This window comes from Syngnathus leptorhynchus, chromosome 20 (genome assembly GCF_054491065.1).
Source record: "Syngnathus leptorhynchus isolate UIUO chromosome 20, UIUO_Slep, whole genome shotgun sequence".
NCBI lineage: Eukaryota > Metazoa > Chordata > Actinopteri > Syngnathiformes > Syngnathidae > Syngnathus > Syngnathus leptorhynchus.
This window is the reverse complement of record NC_141214.1, coordinates 5,535,487-5,545,759: the sequence shown is the minus strand read 5'-3', so window position 1 is coordinate 5,545,759 and position 10,273 is coordinate 5,535,487.

The window sequence follows — 10,273 nt, the reverse complement described above, 5'->3', positions numbered from 1 at the left end:
TTGGGTTGTTTGTCATTTGTGTTGGAGGCGGGACACAGTTTGGGCTCCGAGGCAACAAAAATATATTTTGATGTAAACATTTAACTTTTTTTTTTCAGATTTACAATTTTATGTTTAAAAATGTACATGCACTATCAATGCATTACATTTGTAAACATGTTATTTTTTTAAATGCACATTGATTTTTAATTTTTAGATTTAAAAATTGTATATAGTTAAAAAAAAATCATTTTAACATTTTTTATTCTTTTTGCAGTGCTTCTGCCTCATTTCCGTCCTCCAAGTGTGCAGCCAGTCACCCTCTTTTATTGATTTGTGAAAGCCTAACCTCAAACAAATGCAGCCAATTACAACCGCATGAGATGGACAATTTTACGGTGCCAAATGAAAAGATGCCGGCGGGATGGCAGCTGTAATTGCATATAGTCTGCCTTTAACGGCCTGTCGGTGAGTACGGGATGCCTCGGCCAATTCTAGCACTGGCAGAAAAAAGGGAAAGGGGGAGGGGGGTCTGAACAAAACTGCCAGTCATTGAAGCAAACAGTTCAGTTTGCTATTTTTTTTATTGTATTCAATTTATAAAACACTAAATAAATCTGCTCTATGCTTTTAGGGACAGCAACAAATCCACTCAAATTATTTTTCAACCAAATATTTAAAATCTGTTGCCGTGGTAAAACTTTACAAACTGATGTTTTTACACCCTTCAGACCTTCTGACCCTCACATGTCAAAATTTCACACACACACACACACACACACACACACACACACACACACACACACACACACACACACACACACACACACACACATACCTTGTTTCCTGGGGGCCTGATTGTAAATCAAAGCAGAATTCCTCTATTTGTCCACAGGCTTGTTAGGCAGGAAAGGGTGTCCATAAATCAGTAGACACTTAGTGATATTTATGCCTGGTGGCAATGAGTTGAACAAGCGGTGAGCGCGACCCTCGAGGCAATATCTCTAAGTGGTGCCCGTCTGGAAGAAGATTGTGAAGATGATGAACAAGTAGGGGAGAGAATACTCGGTGGGCTGAAAAGACGACGTTCATAATCAAACCTTAATCTGGGTCGATCCACTGAACTCTTGAGCCTTTTGAGCGCTTCGCCTATTACTGGGAATCATCAGCCATCCTGGGTCGGATATGAAAAGTCTCCACACCCCTGGTTGAATCCTAATTTTTATGAAAAAAAAAAAACTGTTAAAAGAGGGTGTGCACAAATGTGCAAACACATTGCTTTTTTTTTTTTTTTTGCACTGGTTTTTTAATTTGCGAAAGAGCAAACCTCTGTACGGCATTAAAATGTCCCACCTCATATTTTGTGTTGTTTCACAACTCATAGTGCACTACTCAAGTGTCGCCACAAGACGGCGATCGTGAACCATCTTGTCCCTGTGCTCCACATATTTCAGCCCAATGAGAGAGCGAGTGTGATGTAAAGGTTGCAAGAAGTTTAAGAACCATTGTCTCTGCGGCTTTTTCATTTCGGAGCTGATTTATCCCACAAGTGTGTCTCCTGCCAGAGCAACGTGGGCTGAGAATGGGACACAAAAATAAGACACCCCCCTCCTCATAAATCATGACATGCACTTGCAGTCAATAGCCATTGTAAGAACAAACTGTGTGGGCTTAACAGGCCTCAGTGTCTTGAGTTAAATCCAAAATAGCGGACTCCTTTAGATTTTTTTTTTTTTGTGGGTCTTACTTATGATGGACAAGTCTCTCAACTTTTATGTTACTAAGTGAAACCGGTTGCAAGAGCTGAATTCTCTACATAATCCAGTTGACCCTGGGTGGGTGCAATGTGATTTTTATTTTATTTTTTCAACACATCTCTTATAATGGATGACATTTGTGCAGGTCTGCATGTAATATCCACCAGGAGAATGTGTGACAGTACCGAACAAGGGGATTAGCATGACCTGCTTTACAACCCAACGTAAACAATGGCTTCTTCTCTCTCCTGTTACCTGACCACCCATCCACTCGTCAACTCAATCTGCTTTTTGAAAGTAATGTGATGCTTAAATCTGAATGTCTTGCGTCAGATTTGCCTCGTATGTTAACTACGTTTGGGGTTAACGATTGAACACAATTTGTGAAATCATTCGCCAGCAGTCCTATACAATTAAATGACAATTATCTACCAGGGCTACATCTAAATTCCTCCATTTTAATTGATGCAGACACAAAGCTGTTCATTTGTGTCTGTCGCTATTTATTAGTTTTTTGCAAGAGTTATCATTCTGCTACCTTTATTTAGCTACAAGTGATGTAAAACATAAGGAATGTCTTTTGTAGGTTATTGATGAAAAAGGGTTGATTTTTGCATTTGCAATCTAACTTCCTCTACCAGAGAGAAAATCTGCAAATTTACTACTTCTCTATATATGAAAGCTTTTACTTTGTGATTTGATTAGACATTGCAACGAGTGCACTCTAATATGGAACAGAACTCAAGTGTGGGAGCTTGTAGGCCTGCTTGTTTCATAGCTTGCTCTCGCTCTCTCTCTCTCTTTTTGCCCTTGTTTCACAAGCTCTCTCGACCATTGAGTCAAGGCGGGAGTTTACAGGAACAGCGGGCCTTGTCACACGGGCGGAGTGACACAGGAATGTATTGTATGCGTGTTGGAAAGACAGGACAGCTGGGCCCGAAGTAGTACCCCAAGTTACCCAAAGCTTGCCTAAGATAACCCTAGCATGTTACAGTAGGTGTTTAATAAAAAGCACTAGGCGAAATGATCATTTCTTTGACGATAAAAACCGGGTAATAGTTTGGGGTTATAAAAAACACAGGCGCATTCACGAGCCGCGGAGGGTTACTGAAGGTTGCCAGCGAGTGCTTCGGCCCGCTGAAAGCACACAGTAAATTGAAGGTTGAGGAGGATTTGAAAACCCGGACTGGATTTTGATTTTAATCGTACTTTAAACGACGAGAAAACACTTACAAATGTATCTTTAGGGCTTTATGATGGGCAAATGACACGAAAGTTGAACATAATACCCTATCAGTGAATGATAATGTCGGTTTTTGAAGGTTTTTGTTACTAAAATAGCCACTTTGTGTGTCTGAGGCAGGGAACGAACGGTTGGTGTACTCTGACCTCCAGACTGCAGTTGTATCATGGAGGAGTACAACTGGTTGCAGGCGGCGTGAAGGTCAGTCTTCATCAACTAGTCATCTTACACTTAAATACATGGACTGTGGCAATGTATATCTATACATTTATACATTATTTAACATTAAAATGCCCCCCCCCCCCTCTCGTCCTTGATTTAACATGCCCTGATTGACTGTAATGGAAAGTAACTAAGTACAGTACAAATACAGGCTTGAGATTGAGTGACTTGACTTGATTGGCGTGAAGTCACTTCACGACAACAGTTAGACAGCGAGTTACCTAAGGTCATCCAATTAGTGGAAAAGTCACGACAGCCATCTGCAGGAAAACAAGGAAATATATATTTGGAAAGTGAGATGTTGAATTTGAAGGCCACGCAGATTTATTTTCAACGAGTAATTCCACCAAAATGAATTCCGATACACGTCGGCTCGATGATACCAATTCTTAACCCTGACGATCACATCAGTTTGGCACAAAGTGTTGCCACAAGGATTGGTGGTGAGGGGGGGGGGGGGTATCGGGCGGGCTGGATTCACCCCCTCCCTTGAAAGCCCAGCTGTCAGTGGTTACATAATAGCGGAGCCTTGTTGCGCTCGCCAGACGGCTTTGTGTTCCTGTCACTGGATGCGATTGTGGGCCCAGATTAAGCGGCGGGTGAGAAGGCGCAGTTAAGGGCTTCCTACCTGATCTCCAGCAGAGAGAGTCAGAACAAACTGAATCAGAGGTCTACGCCGAGCTTTAATGCTGCCCGGCAAGTCGGCGTATTGTTGCTTCCTTTGTGCTTTGATGTGCACTGCTCCTCGCTGGTGTTTTATGTAGTGGCCCAAAGAAGACCTCCAAGGGGGGGACCAGCAAGTGAGCATCCAGGATTAAATGTGGTTTTTTGGACACACTTTTTCAGCTCACATTTTCTACCACTTAACCCTGTTTAGGTCTTTGGTGAAACCTGGTTTACGCCAAATGATTTTGGCCTGATGGCAAATTAAGTATCGGCGCTTGGTATCAGAAGCCTCCGCGAGTTCCCGAACCCACAAATAAGGCCAGCTATCCATCCCTAGACCAAATAATCCTCCCCTACCCCCCAGTCAATGAGTCGCCATGCTTATTCATCAGGATTTCACTCGTCCCTGATCCTGAGACCATAAAAGTCATGGTGTGGATGCTATGCGGGTATGCGTGGGAGTTGGAAGCCGGGTGGGGCGAGTGGTGGTGGAACCATTTATTGAAGAGGGATCTGATTTCCCCTGGGCTTGTTCTGATAATTCAGTGTATTATAGCCCTGTTTACCCCCCCCAAAAATAAGGGTGGGGTAGTTCAACAGGGTTCCCGGTGGCACTCTCCCCTAAGAGCCAGTTCCATCGGGGTTCCTCCTCCATCCTGTGATCCAGACCGTCTTTTCTGTCTCTCTTGCTCTAGCCGCTTATAACTGAGAGCCAAGCCTTACATTAAATCTGTGTTTCTGCATAACCAACGTTGTATGCCCCCCCCCCCCACCTCTCCCCATCCTTGTCCCCTTCTCCAGTCTGCCGGGCCCTCTTCCGCCTCGCTCTCTGCAGCTAGTCCCTCACTATCAACTCGATTTTTTTTCCAGCATGACAACAAATAAATGCTGCATGTAGAGGGATATGCTTTTTAAAAAAAGGCTTGTTATGCAAAGCGCTTTGTCGACACCCCTCTCCAAGCTACAGGTGCGTTTAGTTAGTTTCAGTCAAATATAAAACCTCCTTTTTACAATCTTTAAAATAATTGAGTAAAATACTATTCCTGCCTCCCCTCCTCTCTTTTGCCATTTCCTCGTAGCCTTAATTTGTCACCGTCTCAGTGAGGATTGTGTTTTGTCTCACGAGGGATATGGAAATCTCTCAAAGAGGCATCGAGCCAAATCCTCTCGAAAGCAACGTTATCGTAAACAAACAAACAAACAAACAAACAAAAAACATTCATTGGAGCTTTAGAAAATAAGCGGGAGGCATCTGGAATAGTTTTCGATCCTTCCATTTACAAACTGCTGTTTTGGTTAGCAATAGTGTTTCCATCAATTATACAAACTGAGGTAAAACCTGACTCCGATGAGACACGACCATACTTGTTGAGGCATTGTCCCTCCAGGGTGGTTGCAGAGAGCAGGTGGAGAGCTGGGGGCGGAGTTTCTGCCCGTGTTTTAAATTGCAAAAAAAACAAACTTATTCTCAAGACTCCAAGGGGGAGCCCGTTGATAGAGGCCTGCAAGGAGTCCCACCCTTAATTACCGGCCTGGAGGCTTTTGATGGGACAACGTGATGATAGGGCTGTAAAGGTGGAGCTGGGGGTCAGATTTCAAGATGTAGGCCGCTAGCGTCTCGCCCGAGCCGCTACTTAAGAGTTGTAACATTAGCTTGCGGCTAGTGTTTTTGGCAGTGTGTCACCTTTTTTTTTTTTCCAAGCCGTTATCATGATGAGATTAAGCGGCAACATGGACCGCAGAGTCAAAAGGAAGATGTGCCTATATGACTTTCCAGTTTTCTCCATCTGTTGCCGGAGGAGCCGATTCAAAACACAAGCGCTCCCTCTGAATATGAAACGCTCCTTTGGACCATTTTAGGATTTGGATCAAGCGACGAGGAGGGTATATTTGAACCTGCCGGGCAGGGCTGCTGCCAAATGGGGCATTTTTATGAAAGGCTGGCGCGGGCCATGACGAAGAGACGATTGGCAGGGACGCCGTGCCCATCCGGTAGCGCCAAAGACAGCTTTTTTGTTTGGCGCTCATCTCAGTAGTAGTCAGAGTTGAAACTTAGCATTCATTAGCAAACAGATCTCAGGTCTGAGAGGTGCCAAATGTTGTCAACATGCTTCCTTGGAATTAGCAACGTAAGCTATTTCAAACCCATCCTGACAATTCTCAAGCAGCGGCGACCAGTTTCCGTGACTGAAAGAGACTATTCGTTTGTGTTGCGTTACCTTTCATCCCCCCTGTGCAAAAAAAAAAAAAAAAAAAAAGAGCAAGCATCCTTGCAGAGTGGACTGCGCCTCGCTCTGGAGAGCTCTTAACCTCGGCTCACATGCCTCCATTCACATGCACGCCGCTTTCTTTTTCTTTGCCTTTCTTCAAAAAGAAAATAAGAAACCACAGGAATATAAAACCTGAGAGCCAATTCACACAAACCAATAAAAATTAAACAAAACAGATGTAACCTGTATCGGTTTTGATTTGAAAGCTTGTCTTCTTAGCACACCCAGGTCCTGACATGACAACTTTGCGAGGACTTCATCAATTTGGATCGAGAGGACGCAGGTAAGACGCAGCCTAAAAAAGATTTTTCATTTCACAAACGGTTTTGTATTGTTTTGTTTTCAACATCCCCTGTTGCAGTCCTTTTTTTTTTTTTTTTAGATGAGTGTAAAGGAACAGCGGCAACAGTCAGAATTGTTCTGGTTCACTTTTATAATATTTTCGTTCCTTGCAATTCTAAACGTCACTCAACACACACACACTGTCTTGCAAAGAGTCGATTGGCCATTGCACTTTGCTAAGTGGCACTTCCTTCCTTTACGCACTCCAGACGACGTGTTGAACGGCTGCATGGCAACCATCTGGACAGGATCCAACTGTTGTGTTTTTGTGTGTGTGTTTGGGGGCAGGTCAAGCTTAGTTTAAGATTCCCGCTGATGTTTGAGGTGAGGGTGATGGCCGAGCCTTTGTGGCCATCAATTGTGAAATTGTGTACGCTAGTGTCAGAGTGTGTGTGTTTGAATTCAACCACATTCTTTTTAGGAAATTCCGCAGCGTTGTCCCGGCCATTAAAATACTTTTTTCCCGCCTCCCAAAGATTGAATCCTCAAGAAAGCCAATCGATTGGAATCCTCAGTGATGACGTATCACTTGAATAAACATTTTTAAATGTTCTAAATGTGTCAGTAAACATTTTTTTTTTCCAATCAGATGTCAGCCTCTATCTAATCTGATCACAGTCTTTAGAATCTTTGGTAGGGCTGTTTTATTCACCAATCATATTTCATATTCACCCTCACAGGGACTAGAGCGTTGGCCTTGATGACATCACCAATTATCTATCCTCTGATTGGTCAATCAGACCAAATCTGTACGACCAACTTTGACTTGCAAAACAGCAATCTGCTAACATTGCTCGTGAGTATAATTTATTATATTACAATATATTTGTTATTAATTTCTTACATGCAGTTATGTTGTAATTTTGTCTACAAGTTTTTGTAATTGCCCAGTAATAGTGCCGACACTCAAAAGTAGATCAAGTCCTCGTTGAACGAAGCATGTAGCAAATTCCCCGTCCGCCACTGGCCGCCTCATACGCCATCGACGGCCCGGGGGCCGCAGATTGCCCACCTATGTTAAATGATTACAAGAGGAAGGGGCGCTTGGATGAGGCCCAAGCGGCTGCCTTGGTGACGGCCGTGGGTGATGCATCACACTCACCGAGGGTGGCTTGCTGGCGACTGAGTAAACACTCTTAAATCATCCGCTATCCCCCCACCACTGTCACCTCTGCCACTCCCACAACACACACACACACACACACACACACACACACACACACACACACACACACACACACATTGCCACCAGTGGCGTTGGGCCAAGTTCTTACCAAAATGTAACATTTCAAATACAGCATCCCTAGGCATTTAAATTACATTAATCGGATCTGGGATTTGTTGGCCAGCCAAGACATCAGATTACAAATCTTAATAGGCCTACTTTAAATTTCTCAGCCAATGAGGTGCAGTCAAGCCAATTAAGAAACCCCAAACCACATCAAAGTCATCTGACGGTTTGTGATGGCTATAACTAAATAATATTATTAAAGTATAAAGACGTACAAATATGATGACGTGGGCCGTAAAACAGAAACAGCGTTCGTACATAGAAGCGCCTTCCTTTCGTTAGCATTCCAGGTCATATCAGTTTGAAGAATCATCATGTCTATTAATTGTGAGTGTGTGTGTGGGGGGGGGGGTCCTCGTGCTCCCCATTAAGCTTGTCCAGACTTGGCAGAACGAGAACGGCATGGAAACCGAAAACTAGATTCAGAACAAGGACATAGAGAGCACATTGCAGAGATGAGCCAACGTGAACATGACGAGTCAATGCGCCCCCATAATAATAAACAGCAAGTTTATGCTAAAAGAAAACACTCCCGCTCTCCCTCCCCCCCCCCCCTCCCTCATAGCCTTGTCTCTTCTGATAAAACGCACACACACTCCTCCCCTAGCCTATATACAGCAGCAGAATTGAACCCCCCCCCTCCCTTGCACCCTGCACACTCTCTTTTATTAAACCCCTTGCAAAATTTGCCTTTTCGTCCCTGAAACTCACACAAATGTTTGTGTGCAAACTAGCAAATGTTGATTTCACTGGATGAGTGAGCCATGAGAGCCGAACGCTCTGCATTGTAGAGAGAAAAAGGGCTGAAGCAGAGCCTGCTCGCCTTGCCTTGCTTGCTTCCCATCCCCCACGTTCACATAGCAAAGTTCTGCTTGCTTTTGCAAGCGCTGCTGCTGCTGCTGCTGCTGCGTTCAATGGAGCCACCCGTAGCTCGGAAATGCAATTTGTCCCAGAATTAAGGTTCCATCTTGAAATAATTGTCACCTAATTTCATAATAGTTGGTCAGTGTGTCCAGAAGCAGTTTATGCAAAGTAATTTATGAAAGAAAAAGATCATAATATGACAACCAGAGTCTGTAAATAAAAGTGTGTGTATGTTTTCTGATACCTAAATTCATCAACATGTTGTATCATCAAACATTCTTGTCCCATCTGCTCCATCATGATTTATATTTATCACATCTTCCCAAATCATCAATTTATCGTCTCAACAAGACTCGTCTTTGACCGAGTATCAAAGCTTCCGATGATCCTGGAAGGCAACGCCTCGGCTGCTGCTACTGCTGCCATGAGAGCGGGGAGGCAGCCGGGGAGCACGAAGAAGAACAAGGAGGAGGGGTGGAGAGAAAGAGTAGAAGAAGAAAACGAAGAAGAAGGAATGGGGGGTGTTCTTGTCAATTATGTCCTGACTAAAGTGCTCCGCTTCCGAATTTCCATAGAAATTCACTTTACTCCCCCCCCACTGGCAACATGTGAATTTCAAAGGCCTTCCACGATGCTCACTTTTCTTACAAACTATCTTCACTTTCTCGTGTGTGTGTGTGTGCTCCCCCATCACTCTCTTCCTCACACACACACACACACACACACATACACACACACACGCACACGCACACTTCTTTTAATTTCATGCTTCCCTCTGCTTTTCTCCTCTGTTACTGCACACACATGAAATAACATGCATCTTTGCTAATGGTCATGTGGCTATTTTGCACTAGAATAGAATAAGCAATGCAGAACCAATGGAAAGCGGTTTATCAAGAGGAAAGTACACCAAACTGCATGTATGGAATATGCAAAAATAGAAAGGGCCCTCAAATTAAATTATCATAGTGTAGAAAAAGCTTCCATCCGCACGGACCTCCAGGATACCAATACATAAAAAAAAAATTTTTGTGGCAATGTTGATGGCCACAAAAAACAGAAATACAATAATAAAATATAGAAAAACATCAAAGCGCACTGTCACTTTGTGAATAGGAATGCAGACACTACATCTGTAGCTCCGAGCATTAACACACAGAAAAGTGGCTATTAAATGAGCCTATTGTATATATTTGAAAAGAAGCATCACGCTATTTTAGCTTTCTTTGGGTCTAAAGGAGGGAAATTCATGAAGTTTATTTTTGCAGTCAATTGATTTGCATAGGTGAATGGAGCTCGATGCTAACTACTGGGATTTTTATGGCCGGCGATGTGTTTATGTGCAACTTCGGTTCAAAGGCATTAGAGCAGCAATAATGGCTCTTCAATGTAAATCCCAACCACTGTGCTGCGACACATTAGTAGGAAATGATCCAATTTCACTTAATTGATACCAAAATTCTGATTTACTTATAACAAATACTTGATCTGTTTAAAAATAAAAACTCCCAGGGTGTCAAGAAATGCCCCTGGTATGTACTTGTGACAGTGTTGAGTTCAGTCCACAATTCTCTCCAATCCACAATTTGGGATCTGAATCCCAAATTGAAATATGAAAGGTCAGAAAATGTTTGAAAAT